At 40.6% G+C, this 26,868-nt stretch overlaps 1 long non-coding RNA gene across 1 annotated transcript in view; it reads right to left on the reverse strand.

Moving 5' to 3' along the window:
* LOC140068887 (uncharacterized) overlaps positions 1-16,185 on the reverse strand; it is a 119,772-nt gene extending 103,587 nt beyond the window's left edge. Inside the window, exons 1-2 of the long non-coding RNA XR_011848614.1 lie at positions 16,102-16,185; positions 15,923-15,970 (exon numbers count right to left, since the gene is read on the reverse strand). This is a non-coding gene — a long non-coding RNA (uncharacterized lncRNA). The remainder of the gene's footprint in view (positions 1-15,922; positions 15,971-16,101) is intronic.
* Positions 16,186-26,868: the final 10,683 nt, after the last annotated feature.

Raw genomic sequence — 26,868 nt, forward strand, 5'->3', positions numbered from 1 at the left:
TGCCATGTTATTACTACATTGCTTCCGTCTGTAGATTTATATAGAAACCTCTGGAGTTGGCAGCCTATAAGCCTATTTAGTGTATGGCACAGCTCCCACATGTTATTATGACGCCAGATTGTAAATGTTGGGAGTACACATTGAAACAAATGTAAAATCTACAGAGAGGGAGGCAGCAGACCTGCGGATAGACACACACACAAGCTGTTCGTTGTGATATATAACATTGCACATACTTCTTCTCGGCAGGATGGGATGTTGCAATATCTATTTACTCTAGTGCAGATAATGGGAGCTGGCACCCTTATACAAGACATCCACTGGAAAATGCCATCCCTGGAAGCTCAGGGCTGCGATTATATGCTTAGATAGAGTATTATCATATCATAGAGGGGCTCTGCTCGGTATATGCGGAGCTCACAGCCTGTGTCAGATGAGTGCAGCATTTAATTCTTCACTCCATAATGGCTCTTTAGTTTCTTGCTTTCACATATCTTGTCAGATGATTCATTGTCATAGCTTTTTCCCAGGAACATGCTGTCTTGGCGGTATTTTCCATCGCACTACAGTGTTTCTCTAACACATCCGACCGCCTCATTTCTTAAAATCCATACATAAAACAGATATACTTAATACAAACTCTACAAACACTGCAGAGCCTCCTGTCTGTGGAGTATTTCTAGGGTTACATACAGGCCCTTTAACACAAGACTATTACACATGTTTGTATCCCTTCTGGAAAGAAAAATGTTATTTACCTGTTCCTACAATCCCAGCACACACTTTATTTCCTGCATTTTACATGCTGAGAATATACTTTCCATAAGCCCTTGCACAGCAGGCTGTGTGTAGTGATATCATCATCTCTCCTTCTCCTCTCTCTCAGCTCTTGCAGTGCATCTCAGTCATAAAGTAATTAAAAAACACGTCTGCAGAGGTGGAAAATCTGGGAACAGCATTTTTCCTACCACATCACACTCACTCCCTGTTTATTTTCTTCCTCTGTCTGTCAGCACAGTATCATAACAGCCTCCACTGTACTAACAGTAGTTGTTCATCCTCCATTCTTCACCCTTCTTGCAGATCAGACTGCCCTGGAAGTAGATTATTTAAACTCCTTCATTTTTCAAACCTCAACAGCATGTTGTAGTATAGTTCATCATGTGCGGAGGCATAGTGATCATCTGCCATGCCTCTTGCCACAGTCTATCCCTGCCCAGCCTTTAATGCCTGCAACAATATCATGTCAGTGAACGGAGGAACTAACTTATTCTTCTGCTCTTCTCTACTACTTCCAGCTTCTGTACATCACAGGAGATGGCTATGGACATTACATCACAGGACGACACAAAAACACAGATGGTAGAGGTCACATGACCAGTCACCAAGTAATCTGTACAGAAGATTAAGATACAGTAAAGGGTATTTACTGGCTGAGGGAGCCATGAATGCCCCATATTTTAATATGAAATTCCACGAGAGCCATACAATATGCCCATGCCCCCGGTAGATAGGTAGTCACAGCACATGCCCCAAGTAGATAAGTAGCCAGAGCACATGTCCCCAGTAGATAGGTAGCCAGAGCACATGCCCCCTAATAGAAATGTAGCCACAGCATAACCCCTCAGTATATAGGAAGCCACAGAACATGCCCCCAGTAGATAGGAAGCCACAGAACATCCCCCAGTATATAGGTAGCCACAGAACATGCCCCCCAGTAAATAGGTAGCAACAACATATGCCCCCAGTAGACAGGTAGCCACAGCACATGCCCGCCCCCCCCCCCCGGTAGATAAGTAGCCACAGCACATGCCCCCTAGCAGACAGGTAGCAACAACACATGCCCCCCAGTTGATAGGCAGCCACAATATATGCCCCCCCCCCCCCGGTAGACAGGTATCCACAGCAAATGTCTCCAGTAGATAGGTAGTCACAGCAAAACAAAAATAATAATCAAATTGTCTGTAAGCCAGATGGAGCCACATCTGACTTGCGAGCCATAGGTTCTCTACCCTGCTTTAAGGTGACACCACAAGGTAAACATACAAACACAACACAACACAATTACAGTTGGTACAGAAAGTATTCAGACCCTTTTAACTTTTTCACTCTTTGTTTCATTGCAGTTAATTGGTAAGATTAAAGATTAAAGGGAACCTGTTACCAGAAACCACATTTTCACTAAAGAGAGGTTGCAGAAGCTTATTACTTCTGCAGTGCAAATCTGCCTTTCTGCCTTTTCTAAGCATTTGCATTACAATACAATTGTCTGTAATAACTTACTCTTGCACCCTGACAAAACTCCTTCGAGCTTGACCCCCACCTTTGTGCTCCTGTAAAGCTCCACCTCATACTCCTTCTCAGAGGTCACAGCCTGGTCAGGCTGACATCAGTGGGGGGGGGGGCAAGCTGTACAGGAGCACAAAGATGGAGGCAGCCTGCAGCTCAGACAAGTCACATGTGTTTTTTTTTTTTAAATGCATCCAAACCAAAGCCCAGCCACTGTGACTACCCCATGATTTTGTCAGGGTGCAAACTAAGTTATATCACACAATGATATTGTAATGCAAATGCTTAAAAAAGGCAGGGAGGCATTTTTGCACTGAAATTGTCATGGGCTTTTACAATCTGTCTTTAGTGAAAATGATGCGGTCCCTGGTGCCAGGTTCCCTTTGATATGCACTGTGCACCCCATCTTTAGAGAAAAAAAATAAATGTAGATATTTTTACTTATTTATAAGAAAAACTGAAGTAAAAGATGGTCATAAGTATTCAGATGCTTTGCTCAGTTATGAGTAGAAGCAGCTTCTGAGCTAGTAAATCATGAGTCTTCTTAGGAACGTTGCTAAACGTTTTTCACACCTGGATTTGGGTATCCTCTGCCATTCTCCCTTGCAGATCCTCCCCAGTTCCCTCAGGTTGGATGGTGAACGTTGGTGGAAGCCATTTTGATGTCTCTCAAAAGATGCTCAATTGGGTTAAGGTCAAGGTTCTAGATGGGCCAGTTAAGAATGGTCACAGAGTTATTTTGAAGCCACTGCTTTGTTACTTTAATTGGAAGGTAGAGTATCACATTCATCTTTCCTTAAATAACAAGCTGTTGTCCTGTTGCTGCAGCTGAAAAACTCCACCATAATATGATGTTGACACCACCATGTTTCACTGTCGGGATTGTATTTGGCAGGTCATGCAGGTCATGAGTAGTGTCCCGTTTTCTCTACACATTCCGCTTAGAATTAACATCTCAAAGTCTGAACTACTTGGGCAGTTCCTTAGACCTCATGGTTCTCATGTGCTTTGACATGCACAGTGAGCAGGAGGTCTAATATAGACAAGTGTCTGCCCCTCCTAATCAAGTCTAAACAGTATAATTAAACACAGTTAGTCCCCAATGAAGGAGTAGAAGGAAATGGGCAGCATGTGAGTTAAATATAAGTGTCACAGCAATGGGGCTAAATACTTATGAACATGTGATTTTTTTTTTAGTTTTTCTTGTTTAATAAATTAGAAAATATATCTACATTTTAGTTTTCTTCTGTCAAGGTTGGGTTCAGAGTGTACATTAATGAGCAAAAAAAAATAACTTTATTAAGTTACCAGTTGGCTGCAATAAATGTGAAGGGGTCTGAATTAGAGATGGACGAATTTATGTAAATTCAATTCACAGACTGAGCCCTCTCCATAGCTGGTAAGTCTTTATGCATATTGCAGCAAAGGCTTACCCGTAACATCTGAGGTCAGTGCTAGCCCCGATCATAGGTGCTAACCCGCAAGGTTAAATAGATGGCCGAGCATCGTCGTTCCCCATGACATCATCGGGTAGCTGCAATCCGTCGCCATGACAGCCTCAGCCTCAAAGACCCAAGGCTGCCTTGATTTAACCCCTTCATTACAATGTGCGATATGGCTGTAATATGGCAGTATATAATAGGATCGATTAGACAACCTAGGGTTTAAGAATACAGCCATACAGTGAGGAATACAGCCATACAGTGAGGGCCACTACCGCCATACAGTGAAGCATACAGCCATACAGTGAGGGACACTCCCCCCATACAGTGTGGAATACAGCCATACAGTGAGGAACACTACCTCCATACAGTGAAGAATACAGCCATACAGTGAGGAACACTACCACTATACAGTGAGGGACACTACCTCCATACAGTGATGAACACTACCATCATACAGTGTGGAATACAGCCATACAGTGAGGAACACTACCTCCATACAGTGAAGAATACAGCCATACAGTGAGGAAAACTACCGCCACACAGTGAGGAACACTATGGCCATACAGTGAGGTTCACTACCCCCAAACAGTGAGGGACACTACCCCCATACAGTGAGGGACACTACCCCCATAAAGTAAGGAACACTACCGCCATTCACTGAGGAACACTACCGCCATACAGTGATGAACACTACCATCATACAGTGTGGAATACAGCCATACAGTGATGAACACTACCATCATACAGTGTGGAATACAGCCATACTTGAGGAACACTACCCCCATACAGTGAGGAACACTACCTCCATACAGTGAAGAATACAGCCATACAGTGAGGAACACTACCGCCACACAGTGAGGAACACTACGGCCATACAGTGAGGTTCACTACCCCCATACAGTGAGGGACACTACCCCCATACAGTGAGGAACACTACCTCCATACAGTGAAGAATACAGCCATACAGTGAGGAACACTACCGCCAAACAGTGAGGAACACTACGGCCATGCAGTGAGGTTCACTACCCCCATACAGTGAGGGACACTACCCCCATACAGTGAGGAACACTACCTCCATACAGTGAAGAATACAGCCATACAGTGAGGAACACTACCGCCACACAGTGAGGAACACTACGGCCATACAGTGAGGTTCACTACCCCCATACAGTGAGGGACACTACCCCCATACAGTGAGGAATACTACCTCCATACAGTGAGGGACACTACCCCCATATAGTGAGGGACACTACCCCCATACATTGAGGGACACTACCCTCATACAGTGAGGGACACTACCCCCATACAGTGAAGAACACTACCTCCATACAGTGAGGGACACTATATCTATACAGTGAAGAATACAGCCATACAGTGAGGAACACGACCCCCATAAAGTGAGGAACACTACCCCCATACAGTGAGGGGCACAACCTTCATACAGTGAGGAACACTACCTTCATATAGTGAGGGACACTACTCCCATACAGTGAAGGACCCTACCCCCATACAGTGAGGAACACTACCCCCATACAGTGAGGAATACTACCCCCATACAGTGAGGAACACTACCGCCATACAGTGAGGAACACTACCGCCATACAGTGAGGAAAACTACCGCCATACAGTGAGGAACACTACCGCCATACAGTGAGGAACACTACCCCCATACAGTGAGAAACACTACCCCCATACAGTGAGGAACACTACCCCCATACAGTGAGGAACAGTACTGCCATGTTCCTTTCTTCTTCCTGGAGTTCTCTTCCCTATGTAACATGTTGTGTTTGTGGCCATTTTGCTAATAAAGGAGGGGGGGAATTTGAAACTCATTCAGACGAATCACCGTAAACTTCGGATGTGTGCCGAAGTTTTCCTGAAATTCTAAACGAATTTCGAATCGTTAGAATCGATTCGCCCACCTCTAGTCTGAATACTTTCCAGACCCTCTGTAACCTTAGCAGTCTCAAACAGTGACAACCATGTGATTTTAATAATAAACATTGAGAAATGCTCTATTTCTCCTGCATTGTGTGTTGTGGGAAAACGGAACACTTGCTGTAGGGATCATTCACAGAATACTGCTGATCCATGAGTCACTTTAAAGAACATTATATGATTAGCATTTTGTTAAGGGCCATTTTAGTTAACAGGAAGTCATACTGTATGTAACATATTAAGATACTAGAGTGGATTTGATGCAGGTAATATGAGACATTGCATTTCTTGTTTGTTGTTTTCGTAGTATTTTATGCCTCAAAGGACCTTCTCAGACGTCCTCTCATTTTGTCCTGAACTTGTGCTGTAGCCTCAGCGGGGACTTGATCTATAACAGAGAGATAATGGCTGCAGTTTAGCCACTTTTAATACAATCTTTGAATATTCATGAAATATTCTATTAAAGGCGCACGTACTAAGAGCTGAAGGTGGCAGGGTGTGTGTGTGAGCGGGGGGTGTAATAGTGTACTTAATTGGGTAAAGTTATTACACAAACTGCTTACAAATTCCTAAACTGTTTTCACAAACAGCAAATGTAATTTTGCTCCTGTCTGTGCAATGAAATTCTTTAGATTAGAAAAGAATAAAAAAATAGCAGTTACTAGTGGCCTCCTATATCTGCCGTTAATGTGATTTTAAAGGGCAATTAAAGGATATTGCCAGAGCAACCTCAGACGTCCACTCTTAATAGTTAAGCGAGTTCTAAATTCTGGCTTTGGTTGTATTACATGAAGATCACAATGCAGAATTACAATAATGCATTTAATAATTGTCATTGTGGTTGCAGAAGAAGCCTGTGCAAACTATGACCCCATAAAACTGTGCAATGAGCCAGAGAGCATATCTAATTTACTATTTACTGTTAATATATGTTTGTAATTATAATGTTATTTTACCCTTGGATTTAATACTGACCCCTAGGGGCTGTTTATTAATGTTATGCACTGCACTCAGGGTTGGAAGGAAGGGGTACCCTCCAATGAAGTTTGGAAAGGGGAGAATCTGCATAAGATATATAAAGTCAACCAGATTTAAAGGGGTTGTCCCATTTCACCAAATAAATATTATTGTTTGTATAATGAACAGTTATTTGTATATATGAACAGAATTTCCCAACATATTTTGAATTGTGGATAGAATGTTGTAAATACAGCTAGAAGAATAGTTCAGGAGAGTGAGATTCATTCAAGCCAGCTTCAAGAAGAAGACTAAAGCCCCTTCTACACTGGCGTTTTTCACGCGCAAGTTCTGCGCGTGCATTTGACACGCAGAACTCGCATTGCACTCTGTCCCATTGTATTCAATGGGTCTTTCTCCATTAGCGTTGTTTTTAACGCGCGTGCTTGCGTTCGTTTGCACGCGCGTCAAAATCGCAGCATGCTCTATTTTTGCGAGTCACGCGCAATTTTCACGCCCCATTCAAGTCTATGGAGATGCATCAAGAACGCATTGCACTCGCAATCATTGCAAGTGCAATGCGAGTGCAATGCGTTTTAAACGTAAGGGTTGCTAGGTGACCAGAATAACATTATTTCCCCTGCTCGCGATCGAGCATTTAATTAAAAAAACACAATGAAGAACAGTGAAGAATAGAATAAAATCATTGTACACAGTGAACACAGTGAACACCGGATCATTTAAGATAAAAACACAGTGCAGAACACAGTGCAGAATAGATTACAGATGTTCGGCACATCTGCTTACTTGTCGGAAGATACGCGCGGAACGTTGCGCCCAAAATAGCATGTGAAGAACAATATATATGTGTGTGAAGAACACATTGCAGATGTATTTAAACATCTGCAATGTGTTCTTCACACACATATATATTGTTCTTCACATGCTATTTTGTTCGCGCCGTTCCCCGCGTATCTCCCGACAAGTAAGCAGATGTGCCGAACATCTGTAATCTATTCTGCACTGTGTTCTGCACTGTGTTTTTATCTTAAATGATCCTGTGTTCACTGTGTTCACTGTGTACAATGATTTTATTCTATTCTTCACTGTTCTTCACATCTGCTAACTTGTCGGGAGATAATATACGCGCGGAACAGTGAAGAATAGATCGCAGATGTTTGCAATTTATCAGAAGACATTATTTTTCAATTAAATAACACATTTTAATCCCAAACCATGGTCCCTTTGAAAAATGCTCGAGTCTCCCATTGAATCGCGCGTGAAAAATGCGCCGAAAACGCAAAAAAACGCTAACAACACGCGCGTGAAAAACGCAAAAACGCTAATTACTCCAAGTAAAAATGGAACAAAAATGCAGCCAAAAACGTCAGTTTTTCACGCATTGCACCCTGACGTTAAACGCAACGCTAGTGTGGAAGAGGCCTGAGTCAAGGAAAAAGCAACAAAACCACCTCCACCTTACTCCAGGTCAGCCAGCCAGCCATGTAATCTAAGGTAAATGCCTTTTTATTGTATGGACGATTTCTGTCATCACTGCTTCAGTAAAGTAAGTTCTGATTTACCTTACCATCTTCTCATGTCTCTAGAACATGAAGGACCCTCTGAAACACCATCAGGGTGGGGAAACTTAGGCTTCATTCACACGACCGTAGGAAAAGTATATACAGGCGCAAATTTTGCGGTTGTACATATGTCCCCCAGGGCGGCAATGGGTGCAGAGATTGATAAATCTTGACAAATGTGGTGTTGCACATGGACTTGCAACTCTTTGCAATTGATGAGACTTTTCTGAAAAATGCCCTTCTTTTGACATCCATCTACAGTCTGGAACCATAGAAGTGATGAGTCCAAATTCTGTTTGGACCTTGATACTTGGCTTTAAAAATGCAGCTCTGGGATGCAGTCATCCTTTTTCCACTGCTCCAACCACTATTAGTGATACCAGGGGAGCGAGCAGCTCAATATATGTGCTCGTGTGCAGAGCATCCTGTAGGTACATGTGTTACATCTTATGGCACGGCTTTCAACTGGCATTTTTTAGAAGTATAAGTATAAGAACTGTTGCATTTTGGTTGCGTTTTCATTGAGGAGAGGTGATTTGCCTAATTACATTACTGTTACTAACGCATGTGTTAACATTATGTCAACATTGCATTTTGTAAACACAAATGTTAACAGTAATGTAATTAGGCAAATCATCTCTCCTCAGCTGTTGTAATGTGTTTCAAAACGCAATGAAAACAAACCAAAACGCAACATGTGACCTCACCCTCATGTTCATAAACAAACAGCAGTAGTTTCCAGGAAATGTCTCCATCAGATTGCAACACTTCCTTGTTTTCCCCAGTAACCAGATTTATATCCAATCAGGCATTTATGGAGCAGGCTTGGGTGCCAGCTTAGTCACCCTATGATCCATAGACTTGGCTGCAACATATTTGAGTGAATTTCCTTCCAGCTACTGTACATAAACCTTATGCTTCAATGCCAATAACCATATCCCTTCTTTATCCCGTGATCATCCAACATTGTACTAGAGCCTCCTTTTAATTGTACAGTTGTCCCCAACAAACGTATCCTATCGCTTTAGTATGTTATCACTTGTTTTATGTGATTCCAGCAACTCCTCGTAGGTGTATTTGTGTCAATTAATGAATCTAATTTTAAAGTTATTTGTATCACATGTGAAGTTTTTACCAAAGCATCGGTTCTTGAAGGTTGTAGGTTACATAATTAGGGATAAAGTTATCTTCCTTTTTAGGAGCTCAATAACATTTTTTGTCAAAGACATACCCCTAAATGTGGAGGTGTTTCTAATTCCAGACACAGAGCACACAGATGCTGCTTCAGAATATATGTAGTTGTGTTTTTCCAATCTTATAACTAATGGTTCCTAAGTGCCGATGTTACCTTTACTCCAGATAGCAGCCATTGTCATAAACTGATAAAGGGTTGTTAGTTGGGCATTGAAGCATTTAGCGTCCTTACATTTAGCTTGAAATTGCTGCTCAGACAAGTTACTACAATAAAAGGGTCTCTCAGCTGCATTGTAAGGTCACTGCTGGGGCAAATGTGGTAGTTTCAGAGGGAGCCCCTATTCCAAAACACCTTAGATAAAAAATGGAATAACCAAAACAGTGGACTGTTGGGACATCACTTCATACTTCTTTCTGACATGAAAACTATACATGTGACCTCACAGATATACATTTTTTATGTAGATATATATGTAATATAAGGGCAAGATCAACAGTTCAAAAGCAAAAACTGTTTGCATTACTTACAATGACAGGAGTATTGCAACAGTTCTATTGTTTTTAGATGTCTACTCAGCCACTTGTATGGTGTGTGTATGTATGTCCTTGACTACATCTATTCTATTGCTTTATGATTTTCAATGAGTCCTGAACAATGGAGGTCCTGCCCGTTCCCTCTTCTAGCCTCTTGCCAAAACTCCATCTTGCCATTTGCTATCGGGGGGTTGAAATGCCAAATCATGATTTTTCTATTAGTTATTTAATCATGAATAAAGTGCATTGTGTTAAAATGTGTGAAACACATAAACACTCCTTTAGGCCTGAAAAGAGGAATACAATTATGTATTGTAATGAAACCTCTCGGAGATCTCCAGAGCCTGTGTTCTATAGCACTCAGATATGCTTTCGGAGGGGTATAAACAATGCAAAAACCTATAATTGCAATGTCAGTCATGGTGTCTTTACAGCATACCAAGTACAAAATCATACCTCACATGATTTATTTTTGTGGATCTATGGCAATGAAACAGGAGAATGGGAATAAGCAGAGGACGAATGGAAAAAATATAGGTGTAGAGTGCCCTCTACTGAGCAAACAGAGATGCGTCAACCCCACCTGAATGTGAACGAACACCAGACCTGCATGGGCCTGAACGAGGCAAGATCAATCATTATTAGAAAAATATCATTTTTCACAAGACGCGTAGAAATACTAGGAGACAGATCAACATCCACCAGATATTGCTCCAGCGACTCCTTACATGTTAGACTTGATTAATAGCTCGATGGCTGCCACGTATATAATTCGCTGTAAATGATCTTTAATCGTGACAGGTTTTCATGTACAGAATACACTCTGAAAAAGAAAGAAACTGTCCCTTCAATTTTTTCTTATTGACACCCCCTAAAAATAAAACTAACCTGCTTAATAACCACATTATAGCGGTTGGCCACTTAACCTCATGTTTTTAGTCATTTGTGAAGGTGTGAGGGGCAGGATATCAGGTAATTTACCAATACAGGCGGTCCCCTACTTAAGGACACCCGACTTACAGACAACCCATAGTTACAGACGGACCCCTCTGCCCACTGTGACCTCTGGTGAAGCTCCCTGGATGCTTTACTATAGTCCTAGACTGCAACGATCAGCTGTAAGATGTCTGTAATGAAGCTTTATTGATAATTCTTGGTCCAATTACACCAAAAATTTGGAAACTCCAATTGTCACTGGGGCAAAAGAAAAAAAATTGTCTAGAACTTCCATTATAAAATATACAGTTTCGACTTACATACAAATGCAACTTAAGAACAAACCTCCAGACCCTATCTTGTATGTAACTCGGGGACTGCCTGTATACGTCTTTTAATAGTTCTGTACCAGTTTCTTGATATGGAAATCGAAGCCTCTTGTCCTTTACCTCATCAGCAAGAGATTTCTGTACATAAAATGTGTGCAAATGGAGGGTCATGTAATCTGTTTATGAACAACTACCCTGCAATTACCTTGATCTTTTATTCATGAATAATGTCATAAAGTCCTGGCAGGGTGATTGTTCACTTACAGAGATCACATGACCCTCTATCTGCAGCCATTTTATGGGCAGCAATGTTTTATCAATGCTGTTGTTTGTAACTTGTTCTAACCTGCTGAAGGCTTCTGTACACATCTGAAATGCGTTTTTTCTTTCAGAAGTAGCACCTGCTTTCCAAACATTTCGTGCACTTTTGGGCCCTAAATTCTGGACCCTGGCGTCTCTCCTCTCTGGACACCTGGGCTGCCCTTCTTACCGCCCTATATGCCTCAGCTTAAGACCAATATAAGGTGAACCTTATTCTTGGCTTTAATCATCTTATGGTCAAGTGCACTTGAAGCCTGCGCTATGTTTCTTCCTCCCCTATGTTTCTTCCTCCCCTATGCTATGCTAGGGGTAAAGGATCCAATGAGAAGTTATCACTACACTCCAGCTCTTCCTCTCTTCATCCATATGCGCCTTTTATTTGTAGGGTTAAAGCACACATCTGCTTTAGTTCAGCTTTGGGATAAAATACGTCACAGTTGAGGCCAGGGATAGGCCCAGAGATTATGTGTGGGAAAATGATGGCCTGTTGGGAGCAGGAGCATAGAGAGCTCATGGTGACGGTGATAAACAAAATATATATAAAAAAAAATATGCTGAAAATTCAGAGGTCCATTTGTGGTTACCTTTGAACAAGCACCTCCCCTATGGTCTGCTGAGACACTCAGACACAAAGGTGTCATTATATATCCAACTATTCCCAGGATCCTAGAGTCTTAAAGGGATTCATCCTTGGGATGCAACTTTCAAAACAAATAAACAACGTATTATACATCACAATAGAGTCTGTCTACTTTTGAAATAAAGAGGAACTTACAATCTACACAAGTAACCAAATCATAAAGAACACAAACACGTATAGCATGATCACAGCTGGCATTAATAAGGTGCATGCTATATAACACCATCTGCTCAGGTTTTGTACACCCAGGTAAGATACTGTACAGAGACTAAGGTTTGCAGGCCAGCAGGAGGAGAAAGCAGAGAAAGATACAAGCAGACAAACAGACAACTAGCTCTCTATTCACCCCTCAGCATGCTGGTACTAGGGCTTCTGCAGAAGTAGAAAGCCTGTTTATGGCCCAAATTGCCTGCATCTTTAATGAGTAATACCACTATTCAGTGGTGTAACTCTTTGCTACCAGGCCCCCAATTTTAATGTATTGTTTATAGTACTAGCCTTCTCATAAGAAAAGTACACCTTATGGACCCCCTAGGCCTCTCGGGCCCGATTACGACCACACCCTTTGCACCCAATCAAATTACGTCCCTCAACCTATTGTATCCTATGCTTCTAAACACTTCTAAAATTTAAGATGCTGCTCTAGAAAGCTGTGAAGATTTGAAAGCTGCTCTATATGTGTCACGGGTGCCCCCACAATCCATGTCTCGGATCGCAGGCACACCCCTGCCCCTGAAATAAGACTTACCTCTCCCGCTCCTGCTTCCATCCAGTCTGGTCCGCATGCCCGTCCCTGCTCCCTAGGGCGCGCGCACCAGCACTCTAGGATTTAAAGGGCCAGCGCATTGCTGATTGGTGCTGGCACTCGGGGGTTTCCTTAAAGGCCGGGCTGTTCCCAGATTGATCTTTGAGCACTATTGCCTAAGAGAAAGCTTCCCTTGTGTTCCTGTACCTGTTGTCCTGCCTGCTTTGCCTGTTTCCCTTTTGCGACCTTGGACCCAACCTCTGCATCTCTGCCGCCTGCCTTGACTTTGTGCCTGTTTCTGACCTTGAGCCTGGATTCCGATTCTGTACCGCAACCTCGGCTGCAACCGCGGGCTAGTTGCACCTGTGGATCGATCTGATGGCACCCCACTGCAACAAGACCATCCCGCTTTGCGGCAGGCTCTGGTGAAGACCAGGTGCCACTTAGATTCCAGGGGGTCCACTGATCCAGAACCTTGACAATATGTGACTTGGGGATATGATGATAGATCTCATTAAAGGTGCAAGAACTGTAAAGTGTTGGTTTAAAGAAGAGACTATTATTGAATGCCAGGACAGAAGCTATGTAGCACATCTTTCCTCTCACTAACAGAGGATTATTAGGAAGGTTTCCTTTCAATTGTATCTATGGGGCACATTTATTTACCCGTCTGGAGGAGTTCACCGAAAGTGCATTGTCCAACGCTAATTTATGCCGCGATTCACTAAGATTGTGCGCCCAATATCCTGCATGTGTCGCTTCCCCATTCAGGTCCGACAGAGTTCATCTTCTTCTTCCTGGTGCATGTAAGTGCTTGGTCTTGCCACACAATTTGAAAGTTAAATCCTGTGCTCTGTCCGAATCAGTTGGATTGTCCAATGGACTGCCCCCCGATTTCTGTTACATGAAAGCCAGCGCAGCTGTGTCACAATCAAATCGCGTGCGACACAATCCCCTGTTAAATACCTTTCACAGCAGTGCCAAACCCAAAAACCTCGGAAAATCCGACAAAAGTGAGTCCGCGGACCCTTAGTAAATAAGCCCATATGTGTCCTAATAGAAAATATAGACTGGGTAGAAGTGGAACAATAATCCCTTGAAAACTCTGCTAAAGGCAATGCTTTGACTAACCTGTACATGGCACTGCAGGGAGAACCATCTTTTTTGCATATTTATTACTAGTGAGTGTTGACTTTTGTCTTCCTACCATCTTCTTGCACCTTTCCGAGGAAAACAGTATTGATAATTTAAAGGGAACCTACCACCACAAATCTACTTATAAAGGTAGATTGGGTGGTAGGTGGATCAATGGGACGTGAGGATAGCCCTTTTAAGGGCTAATCCTCACGTCCCCGCACTTTTTTGTTAACTTTTATTAGACATATATTCAAATTTACTTATGCGGCTACTGGGGCGTGGAGTAGCCGCATCTGAGGTTACACGAGGCGGCTACTCCACGCCCTGGTAGCCTCTTTTCCCCTCCTACTCACCCATCTTCGGCGCGCAGCTCCTCGTGTAACCTCAGATGCGGCTACTCCACGCCCCAGTAGCCGCATAAGTAAATTTGAATATATGTCTAATAAAAGTTAACAAAAAAGTGTGGGGACGTGAGGATTAGCCCTTAAAAGGGCTATCCTCATGTCCCATTGAACCACCTACCACCCAATCTACCTTTATAGGTAGATTTGTGGTGGTAGGTTCCCTTTAATTTATAATTGGTTTAATTATTTATTATTCTACAAATTAAAAAGAACAACTTTCTCATTTTCACTCTTTATCTCTGTCTGATGCTATTAACTGATGTTATCACAGTGAAGAGACTTTCGTCACCAAGTGAAATTGTGAAATGTCATATCTGCTCTCTAGCGGAGACAGTGAAATGTTGGTGTATAAACGCAGACTGTAACCACAGAGAATAGGGGGATGGGGTAGTGAAACAGCCCTAAATAAAATTGTGCAGTGTCTGTAGCGAAAGCTTTCAGGGAACAAAGACAGCTCCAGTGGCATTCATCAGTAGGAGAACGTCAGCTCCATTACTAGGAATGATTGCAGGGGGAGCCAATAGATTGATTCCGACCTATCTATTTAGAACTTAACATTGAGATACTCAATCTGTTTATCAAATCCATTTCCAGCTCTGAACGTCGGCTATCGAGAAAACCAGTTTTATTTCCCCGCTGTGAAATCTTTTTCCAGCCTGCAAAACTATTTCTGCACTTGTTATACTTGCCGTTCTGCTTTCTGCAGCTAGATATTTTCCAGGATGAGAGAACAGCAAATCCTTCTGGGCAGTACGATATCAGAAGTGGCTCCTAATGGTAGCACTTGGTCAGTTAAAATGTTCTTAGTCTGAAGAACATATTAGGATGCTACAAGCTTATATTAGGATTGTTGAGAGGCTACCGATATCGCTGTGCTGACTTCACCTTTGCTTGGAGCATGTACAGTATGTTATATATTGCCCCTTATTAATACTGCAGTTATTATACTGCTCTTGGTCATTGGTCTTGGTAATGTCTGAAGCAATGAGGGTATATTGTAGACATATTCTTTGTACAAAATCCCACTGCTGAGGAAAAGATTACCCAGTTTGTAGCACATAGCACAAGACTGTATTTGTTATTTGCTGTGGATGGATTTCGATTAAAGGTGACATTTTCTGAAGTATGCTGGATGATATGGGTTTTCTCCCTGGATTTAAATAGGGGTCACTGAAACAGGAAGTGAAGATGTTGCTAGGCAACTGACACTCTTATTGAGAGTAGACATCGTAACTTATGATACGGATATAGTCACAGCAGTGGAGTTCATGAGCATTTTTTATAAGAAAACTTGTAGAAGTTGGGATTGATTCTTCAGGAGATACTTAGTGTAACACAAAGAACAAATCTCTTGAAGTTTATCTAATTGGAGATATGCAAGATGGACTTGAATCCATAAGGCTAATGTACTTATTGATAAATGTGTATTGATCTTCCCAGCATGCTGGCTGATTCTGTTATCTCACTCACCTGTAGAAGCAATCTCAAGTCACGTTGGTTTTCTGTTACTTTACTTTCCTGAGTAAGAAGCAAAGACTTCTATTAGCAGCCACAGATCGGTGGTTGTTTTATAACTGAAGGGAGTGGCCACTTTACACACTTTGTAATGTGTGTGTAAATGCTGGGGGGGAGGATATCAGGTAATTTACCAATATACATGTATTAACAGTTTTGCTCTGCTTTCTTGATATGTAAAGTGAAGCCTACTCTCTTTTATTTCATCAGCCAGATAGTCCTGTCCATAAAACGGTCGCAGATGGAGGGACATGTGATCACTAACTGACGATTTTTTCATGGAGATCACATGACCCTCCATCTGCAGCCATTTTATGGACAGGCATCTCTGGCTGATGAGGTAAAAGATAGAGGCTTCACCTTACATATATCAAGAAAGCAGAGCAGAACTATTATCAATTCATAAAATTAAAAAAATAAGACTATATATATATATATATATATATATATATATATATATATATATAGAAAACAGAAAGTCCAAAAGCAGCACCGGACAATCAGGGTGCAACAGCCGTAGGTCCCTGGGCTGGGGTCCGTCTTGATAATCAAAAAAGTAGGCAGCACTCCAAAGTAAGTAGAGAAGGGTGAGTCTTTATTCCAAGTGCACTTGGAATAAAGACTCACCCTTCTCTACTTACTTTGGAGTGCTGCCTACTTTTTTGATTATATATATATATATATATATATATATATATACCTTATATACTCGAGTATAAGCCTAGTTTTTCAGCACAAAAAATGTGCTGAAAAACCCAAACTCGGCTTATACTCGAGTCAAAAAAATAAATAAATCAAAACTTGCCTTTCTGGCTGCACGCGTAAATCTTCTGTGTGATCCATCCGGTATTGTTGTGCTGCACAAGGGGGAAGAGGGGGGCTATATACACTGGGGCAGGGGTTGGCAGGCTATATACACTGGGGGGCAGGGGCTGGCAGGCTATATACACTGGGGCAGGAGCTGGCAAGCTATATACACTGGGGCAGGGGCTGGCAAGCTATATACACTGGGGCAGGGGCTAGCAAGCTATATACACTGGGGCAGGGGCTGGCTGGCTATATACACTGGGGCAGGAGCTGGCAGGCTATATACACTGGGGCAGGGGCTGGCAGGCTATATACTGGAGAGGCTGTGACCAATGCATTTCCCACCCGCGGCTTATACTCGAGTCAATAGGTTTTCACAGTTTTTTTGTGGTAAAATTAGGGGCCTCGGCTTATACTCGGGTCTGCTTATACTCGAGTATATACGGTATATATATAAATACCACTAATCATTCTTTATCATCTTAATATTAGTGATGAGCTGGTCTGTTCAGGTTTGGGGTTCACAGAGTTCAGCTAAACTTTGAACAAAAGTTTAAAAGTTTATATCTGGTACTTGAACCCTCGGCTCTGTTCGCACATACCATATGCTGCAATACTACAGTATTCTGTAACTGGGTGCACTTTCATGTTTTTAATAACTTTTAAACTTTGATTATTATTTGGTCATTACTGGCTAGTTCTCAGTGACACTTCTTATTCTTTTAGGGGTTGAATGATAACTGCTCTACTGGATAATTTAACCTGAAAGTCTCCATGCTTGTACAACAACAGTGGTCAAAAATCCTTGGACTATTTTTATTTAATCTCAGATGATAAAGCTGTTTATTTTCCTCTCGAATTTTTGAGCAAGAAATGAAATCTTATCAGTCACTATAAATAAAACTAATAGTATGTAACTCCTTATGAAAATTGAAGTTTCATGACATCCTGGAAAGAATTGCCTTGGGCTTTCCCTGCTGAATAAAACTCATATAAATTCTGCTTTTGCTTTGTTTGAATGAAGATCCCTTGGTGCACCTCATGTCCTCTGATATATTATTCTGAATTCTCTATAAAAATATAGTTTATGTATCGTCATCTGATTAGGTGTTACTTTTTCTAGGATCATAGAAGATGTAAATTATCTTGACATAATCATGTGTTAATTTGCTGTTTCCAGTTAATTTTTGAGTTCTTTATTGTGTTTTGATAATTTGTATCATTTATCTGCTATTTTCTGTTTTATCCAGCTTCTAGATTGTTGGAGAACATTTTTCACTTCAAGGCGTATTTTCTTCTCTACTGTTCACGGCTGCATTGAAAATAGCCTTGAAGCTGCCATGCCTAGGTGGTCGGAGTTGGGTGGAAAGTGTAGCTCATTCTGTTATACTATTTGCAATTTGGACACATGGAACAAATTGAAATTTCTAGTTGCAGGACAAAACTGAATTAAAGTAAGAAAAAAGCTGTCAAAGAATCTCAGGTTATTAATCAAGTATCAATGCAGAGAATGGCTGCATGTGCAGTAACTAATACTAAAGCAAAGGTGAAAAGACTTTCTATAGACCACCAGTATTGCATCCAGTGATATCAATACTGAGGCCCTTGGATTCAGAGGAGGTGATACAGTAGGGAGAGTACGTGACAGCGAGCCAGTGAGGTCTCCACCATTCTCCCTGTACAGGTTTCCTCTCTGCATTACCCCTGTCAGAGGGGTTTGGCAGAACAGTATTAGACATCTGGCAGAGACGTTATGTCATATAGTAATGAGCCAAACTGCTGTCTGATATCACTTATACACTTGACTGGACAACCCTTCGAAGGTTCGGCAGGCCTGTCATCAAATACATTTTGACAAATAATCAAGCAAAGCATTTTGTTCACGCATCTTAATTAGGGCAGACACAGGGAAGCATTTTATCAAGTACTCTCTAAAAGATTTTGACAAAAATTGTATTGAGAATAATTGCAATCAAGTAGATGAAAATAATTCTTATGTTCAAAATATGGTAACAGCAGTTCAAAGCCAGGAATGAATTTCTATTAATAATACCATATTATTTCAAAGTCATCTGAGAGCGATCATCTCATTTTACCACATGAAAAGGATGACATGTAAATAACCAGAACTGAAGTTTTCATCACTTTCATTTTTAATGTAACTTTAAAGGCGCACATTTACCATTTAGTATTACTAGTAATTGTGTTGTTATAAAGATGTGTTTGGTGGGTGATTTGGCCATTTGATTATTGTCTACAGAGAGAAATGGCAATGGGTTGGTCAGTAAGGCCAGTGGGGTATTTAGAAATCCTCTAAAGAAGAAGAGATGAGACATTCCTAGTCCTGTTATCCACTTTGCCTCCCTACAATTTCTCATCTGAGCTCAGCTGTGCCCTACGGAAGATTTGTTATACAGGCGGTCCTTTACTTAAGGACACCCGACTTACAGACAACACCTAGTTACAAACGGAACTCTGGATGTTGATAATTTACTGTACTTTTGCCTTAGGCTACAAAAAACAGCTGTAACATTTATCAGATGTGTCTGTAATGAAGCTTTAATGTTAAACCTGGTTCTTGTGACAACCCAACATTTTCAAAATCCAATTGTCACAGAGACCAAAACAATTTTGGCTCGGGTTACAATCATAAAATATACAGTTCCGACTTACATACAAATTCAATTTAAGAACAAACCTACAGAATCTTGTATGTAACCTGGGCACTTCCTGTATACATATAAGGCTGTACAATGTAATGCACATCCTCCAAACTTATGGCTGCTACCACTATTATTATGCTGCTGACCTGCCAGGAGATAGTAACAGAAAATATTACTTATCAATAATAGTAAATTAAAAACAATGCAAGTGTAAATTGTTATGTCAGTTAGTGAGGAGTTTTCCATTACGGACAAATGACAGCCCACATCTATCACTTATACCAAAGTTTGTATTTGAAAAGAAAATGAGCAAAGTTTGTACTTCAGTCAACTGAAACAGGCCCTTTAATTTGTTCACCAAATTTTGCATTTTTATTACCCACAGTACTAGGACAATTACATGCTTAAAATATAGCTTAATTGAAAAAATTGAAGATTTTATTGTACAAACATGCAGTGTATTCTGATGTATGCAGATTAACTTTCTAATAGAGACAATGATGATAATGACTACACAGGCTAAGTGCTTTCCAGAACAATTTATAGTGCAATCTAATCCTGGCAGGCATGCGGTAGCGTGCTAGAGTGTAACTCCAGCTAGGAGCTGGCTGAATGCAAATGGCCAGGCCAAACCTGACAGGCACAATATTTACATTACCCCAGAACATCCCTGCACCCCTGTGACTTCACATAATGACTCTCAAAATATCAACTATTAAAAAGCACAAGCCAAGCTGTAATCTCAGCTGACAATCTTTCTAAAGCACTGCCTCTTACATACAATAATCAAACTCCTGCAATATTATGAAGGCCCCATGCACACGACCAACAAAATGGAGGTCTATGGCACCCGGTCATAGTGTGGTGACCAGGCCAGTCAGCTGCACTGCATAATACAAGACATTTCCTATATGTTGCTGTTTTTAAGACACAGCCAATCGGTTTTCTATGGAGAGGGTAAGGAGCACTCCTCCCTCCTTCACCCGACTGTATGCTTGCCCGGCCTGTAGCATACATTTGTGTGCATGAGGTCTAATATAATACTGCAACAATACATGCAAGAAAACTGCTTTAATATTGCCTACTGTCTCTATGTACAACAATATCACTTATGTAAAATTAGCAGGAAGTACATCACTTTACTCAAATACACACAAAAATACTATTATCCTACCCCTATGTATTCAAATATAGCTGGATATATTTAATAAAAATGTAACTATGCTTACAATCAGAATAGCATGGGCTTTTAAAACCTGTCACCAGCTAAAAGTGACATTCCCGGTGACAGGTTTGCTTTAAATACCAAAATATTACTTATACGGAAATATAACTATACACCATACTCACACAAATATTTTAATAATATAGATAATAGAGATAATGATGACTATGTCCACTGGTCAGAGCGCTGTACATGAGGTCTATTCAGCATGAACACAATCGGAAGAACAGAACATACAATTCTGATTTGCTTTGTAACATTATTAACATTTGCTGATATTGGAATGGTATGATTCATTGCTATCTAAAAGCTCATGAAACCTGTAAATAGTTTACCTTAGTCAATCAGAAACAAAATTTACAGTACAAAATAAATTGGAGCATATAAATATAATTTCTTCTTACACTATATTAGTTCTGGGGAATAGCATCAGTATAAATCAAACTAGCACTATGCAGAATTGTATGAAGCTACTTATTTACAACAAAATAGCAAGGGGCTACATAGAAAACATGGAACCCCATTGCTAATGTCAGTCATTTTCGTGAGTGTTATATGAAAAAAAATTACATTTTGCTCATTTATTTGCATTGTTTGATCAATAAAGTGTAGAGAGCACTGAGAGGACTGCATTTTTGCAGCGCGATACGGCAAGAGGCTTCTTAATGTACCGGGCAAGGTGCTGTACAGCGTTTATCCTAGCCCGGGCCCTGCCTGGCATAGAAATAAACTCAGCTGGCGACTTTTCACATGTGAAAAGTCACCAGCAGCAGCGAGTGCACAGACCCGGGGACAGTAACGTCCTGCACCAGCCCACTCCCGGCTGTGCGCTTGGCCGGCCGTGCCCCCCCCTCGCACCCACTGGTGGCAGAAAGGACAAAATAATCGCAAGTGCTAGCGCAGAGGCCCTGATAAATATGCCCCACTCTCTCTATATACAATATAACTACTTTAATAATGTCTCTATGTACAATGCAATATTACCATTATGTAAAGTAATTTAACTATTCAAATACTCACTGAGAAGCTGGCTACTTACAAAAGTTTTAGAATGGCTTAGGAGCACTGTTACCCATCATCAAAGATTTATCAAAGTAGCTTTGGCCCTATGAAGGAATGATAAACCAGGGATACTTATTCATAGATCCAGTCACTATGACTGTGGTAATCTTCTTATATTTGTTATCCATGGCCTCCCTCCTACCAAATAGTTTAAAATTATTCTAATGAGCCAGAAGTGCTATGGATGGCATTATCAGAGCTCCTCTGTGCTGTATCTTTACATGCGATGCAGGCTGTGTTATAATAACATGGGATAAATTGTTATAGTCCTCTTAGAACAACACACAATGGATTACGGGTTTTCTCTGTGGGATTTCCCCAAAAGTTATATTGATCTCCAATACACCGGATGAGGACACATGGAGACCTGACTGCAGGAACTCCAGAATAATTCTCCTTTATCTGTCCTGTTCTTTGAAACCTGATAAAATCTAAATTTAGTGGCTAAAGGGTCCTCTATTCTATTTGCAAGTCCCTACAATGGGATCCTCCACCAGCCCCCAACCAATGAGGCATCTACAACCTAGCCTGATGTTGTTTGTGGGAAAACCCATTTTAACTGTTTCCTCCTATCGGCCCCTATAGTGTTCCTATTATTTATATCATAGAGTCTCTGAAGTTCGCTGCTTTAAGAAACAATCGATAAGAGAGCATGCTCTCCAAAATGTTCAGCAAAATATCAAAGAAAATAAAGGTTATTGGATGGACGGTACTCTCACCACTTAAACCACGGACAGGAACAGAGGAACACCCACACTGATGCCAAAAAGAATACAAATAGATGAATAGCATAGGTCACCAGGGTATATGATTAAAATGATAAACTACAGATGATCACAAACAGAGTCATTCAAAGTAAGCATCTTATAAAAATTATTTCAATAGGATGCCAAACACTTACACAAGTCAGTAATTTTGCCTACTTCCCCCAGAATTAAGTAAATTGACTTAAACATTATATAACATTATTAAAGCTGATTGCTCAGATACTTTGTGGTCCTCACTGCATAGACAGGGCAGAGATGCTGACTGCTACTCCACTAACAACTTCACACTAGAGAAAAAGTAGCAAAACCCACTCACACCACCATCCCCTGCCAATGTGACATCAGTTTTACCATACTAGAGGCCAAGGATGTAGTAATGAAACAATGGAAAATTTGGAAGTATTAAAGAAATATTGTCAATGTTCATTGTTTGAAGTTCTTCAAAATGTCGAACCAGGGCAAAGACGTCTGCCTGCAATAAACATGCAAGAGCCAACAGAGTCTGTTTACATGCAAATGAAGCTTTTTACACCTGACAGGTAGGTTCATTCTGAACACAGGATGATAGGTTTATATGCTAATCATGTGAGGAGGTTTTCTTGAGTTTTGGAGGGAAAATCAAACAAAGAATATAGTTTATAGTTTAGGAACATAATTCCAAATATCATGGACATAATCTATACATATGACCACTTACTACCAGGGTAGGGTAAGGGGGTCAGCTCTTTCACCCTTGTCATTTTTAGGGCGTGCCCATCATGGACTCCCCAGAATTGCATAGCAGCCTCAATCCTTGGTAAACCACCATCAAGTTTAGTAGTAAATTGGCGCTCGACATAGTAGGGGATAAATTTAGCATAAATACAACATGTGGGAAATATGGGGGGTGGAGTTTATATGGTGAATTGACAGGCTTCCTAGTGTAGGTGCACCCCTGCCATGACCTGAGAGTGGGGTTACGGCACTTTATTATATTTTTGCTATCACTTTTCATAACCTCTGCCTTAGGTACTGGATCATAAATACCTATTTGCAAATGGTTTCCGGAACTGAGGGATTTGTTTGCTATCTGTCCATGACGTTCAAGGGCGAACCCTATGACTTTTCGATCTTTCACAGGGTTTAACATATTTTGCCATTAGAGAGGAAGTTTTCCAGGAATTGACTGATGTGAGTTCTTCTTTAATTCTGCTCGTAGATAATATGAGTCTTTTGGGTGATACAATTTCTGCAGCTCCAAGGACCAATGCTACTGACTGCATAGCAGAATAAATAATTTCATGTAGATAAGGGAGAAATAAATGACATTCTAGTCTTGATGCTTCTTCATTTTAACTTTGTATCTAATTTCACCATAAAATGGCATAAACTATTCAGCATGATTGTGACAAGTGACTCTAGTGCTAAAGAAGCCGAGATCGTGTTGGGATTAGACGTAAAAATCCATATAACTAAAGAGGCCTTTTATTTTTGTGGCTGGCAACGTTAATTAATCTGGCCTAACCTGTATTTGATGAGCATTTATTGTGCTTTATTAATTTATGGCTTGAACTTTTGCTATATCCTCTTAGTGCTGATAATCTTCTTTCCACTCTCTTCCCAGTACCAGAGGGATTGGAGGCTAATATTAAACTTGTACAATGGGGAGCAAATTGACTTTCTGCAGCACTTATAATCCACGATAGCTCTTCCTAAAATTTAGATATAACATAATCTTATAAGCTTAATTATAAAGGAAACCCAAGTAGATTATGCTTGGGGAGGCGGGTGCACATTCCTCTGCCAAACGTATTCTATTCAGACTACATATATCCTCCACTAGGATGTTTGTGCTGCAGTCTTCAAACACTCCTTTAGCATCTCACGGCTTTGAACCATTTTTTGGTGGTCAAAAAGATAACTAGAGAAGCACCCAAGGGACACAGGTTCTAAATTTAAATTGGGTAAACCACAACAGGGGCAATGATGAGCTGTGTTTCCACTCTTTCAAAAGCTGACTTGATTATCTCTAATGAAATTCTTCCATATAACAATTTTTTAAAACCCTTTTCAGCACTATTAAAACACAGAGGGGCAGATTTACTTACTTGGTCCATTCGCGATCGAGTGGCGGGTTCTCCAACGCTGATTCGGGTCTTCCGGCGATTCACTAAGGTAGTGCGCCCAATTTCCACAAGGTGTCGCTGCTGCGCTGAAGTCCGCTGAGGTCCGCCGGAGTTCACCAACCTAGGCTGGGTGCAAGTAAGTGCGTGTCAAGCGACACATTTTTTTTTTTTTAAATACGGCAATTTTTCCAAATCCGTCGGGTTTTCTGATGGCCACGACCCCGATTTCTGTCACGTGCATGCCGGTGCTGATGCGCCACAATCCGATCGTGTGCGCCAAAAACCTGGGGCAATTCAGGGAAAACCGGTAATGTTCGGGAAACACGTCATAAAAACGCGATTCGGGCCCTTAGTAAATGACCCCCCAGATTCTTGAATGTAAGAAGCCAAGATGCACTTGGACCACTCTTGAATGCTGTAGATGTAGCTTTCGACTTATTTCGCTTCATGGACTTCAGGTACCCTATAAAAAAACAAAATGCTTATTGCTTAATATGATATCACTTTGGAGAATAAGAAAGATGGAAAATTACAAAGGTATCATGCACTCGGTTGTATTACATGTACAAACAGTGCAGAGCTGGAAGTGAACTAAAGCCTAACTTTTTGAATATCTATAACAAAGAATGTATCTAGCATAGACCTGGTAAATTCCCCTGCCTCCTCTCCTTCTTGAGCTTTACAGTATTAAGCACAGTGAATGAACACTCTGTATCTATTCAGCCGTTCATTAAAAACAATAGTATGCTGTCCACCTCCAATACAGAACACAATATGAAATTGTCAAGCCTTTTCCCGTATGCTATCATATCATCTCATCCCGAGACTTGTCATAGTGTAATACGCAGTCATTACAGACTGCACAGCTCCAGTAACTGACTGCACCAAACAAACTGCATACCTTCTTTTTCCGGTCGTCTTTTAAGTCAAAATGACCATTAACTGCAATCTATAGTGATACCATTTTCTATCTGATATACTCATTTGTCAGAAGAATCACCCTGGTGCTTGGATACTGATGACAAAACAGTTTTGTAGATTCCACTGGAACAAATTCAAGTTTTATGTCTGCTACTCCGCAAAAGGAGTAATTGTATCCCTGGTCCATCGCCTCTGTCAGTGCCTTATCTTTTCTGATATAAAGTAAAAAATAGCCCATGAGAATAGTAAAATTGTATGATGCAAGTCTGGTGTCACAAAGAATATGACCCCATTATAAATATGAATACATAATATACATGTCAAATCATAAATCCAAGGCAACTTTATTTATTTTAATTCTTTACTGGGTCTGGATTATGGCTATTTTTCATTAGATATTTAGACTGTTTATAATTTTGTGTACATGATGAAATACATATATACAGTTATTAAAGTTTGAATCTAACTTACACATTGCATGCAGTTTAATGGGTTGGTTGTTTTTAATGAGATTGGTGCCGCTTCCCCCCCCCCCATACCAGATACTGGTGGTGCATGAACATAGTATTTATTTTCTCTCTCGATTCTGAATTGCCTTTTTGGTAATTTGATGTGCACCTTTCTTGCACTTTCCTGATTACTGACCTTTTTACACCACTTATATAGCATTTTATCGAGCTGTAGGTTGTATTTTAGACATAGGTATCATGGTTGCATGTTTTGTCACTAAAGGGGAGATTAGATTGTGTTTATTCTCACTTGTCCTTGTAGATCACACACAAGATTTAGTGAGTGATTATGTGTTTTAAATGTTTTTAACATATACTCTATGAATATTTTAGATAACATTGGAGTTAAGAGTATTTGCCCATTCTTTCCACAAGTCCTTGTTTTTTTCTCTTCATATGATTGCAAACATTAACAGTTATGAAGCCAGACATGTGGCTGGGTAGACTGAAGAGAAAAGTACCAATTATTTATATTCCAAAGTACGTATTATATCTGCTCCGGGCGACATATTTTCAAACATATTCATTTCCAAATAATTTTCTACTTTTTTAATCCTCTGTTTTTGTTTATCAGTTGTTTCCACATGGAACCTCTGAGACCTTTTAAAGAGCAGCCATTTTATCCTCTAACAAAGCGACAAAGTTTCAGAATAATTAATTGCTGAAAATAATGTCACTGTACCTGCTTAAAGAAATGTCACAGAAATTTTCCTGCAAGAATTATGTATCTGTATTACAATACCAATTTCTGCATTACTGAAATTCACCTGTCTTCTTTAGCTTATATTTACTTATTTAGCAAAAGTGGTTGATGCAATCAATGTTCTATTGTTGATCATCAC

Source organism: Engystomops pustulosus, chromosome 7 (genome assembly GCF_040894005.1).
Source record: "Engystomops pustulosus chromosome 7, aEngPut4.maternal, whole genome shotgun sequence".
NCBI classification, from domain to species: Eukaryota; Metazoa; Chordata; class Amphibia; order Anura; family Leptodactylidae; genus Engystomops; species Engystomops pustulosus.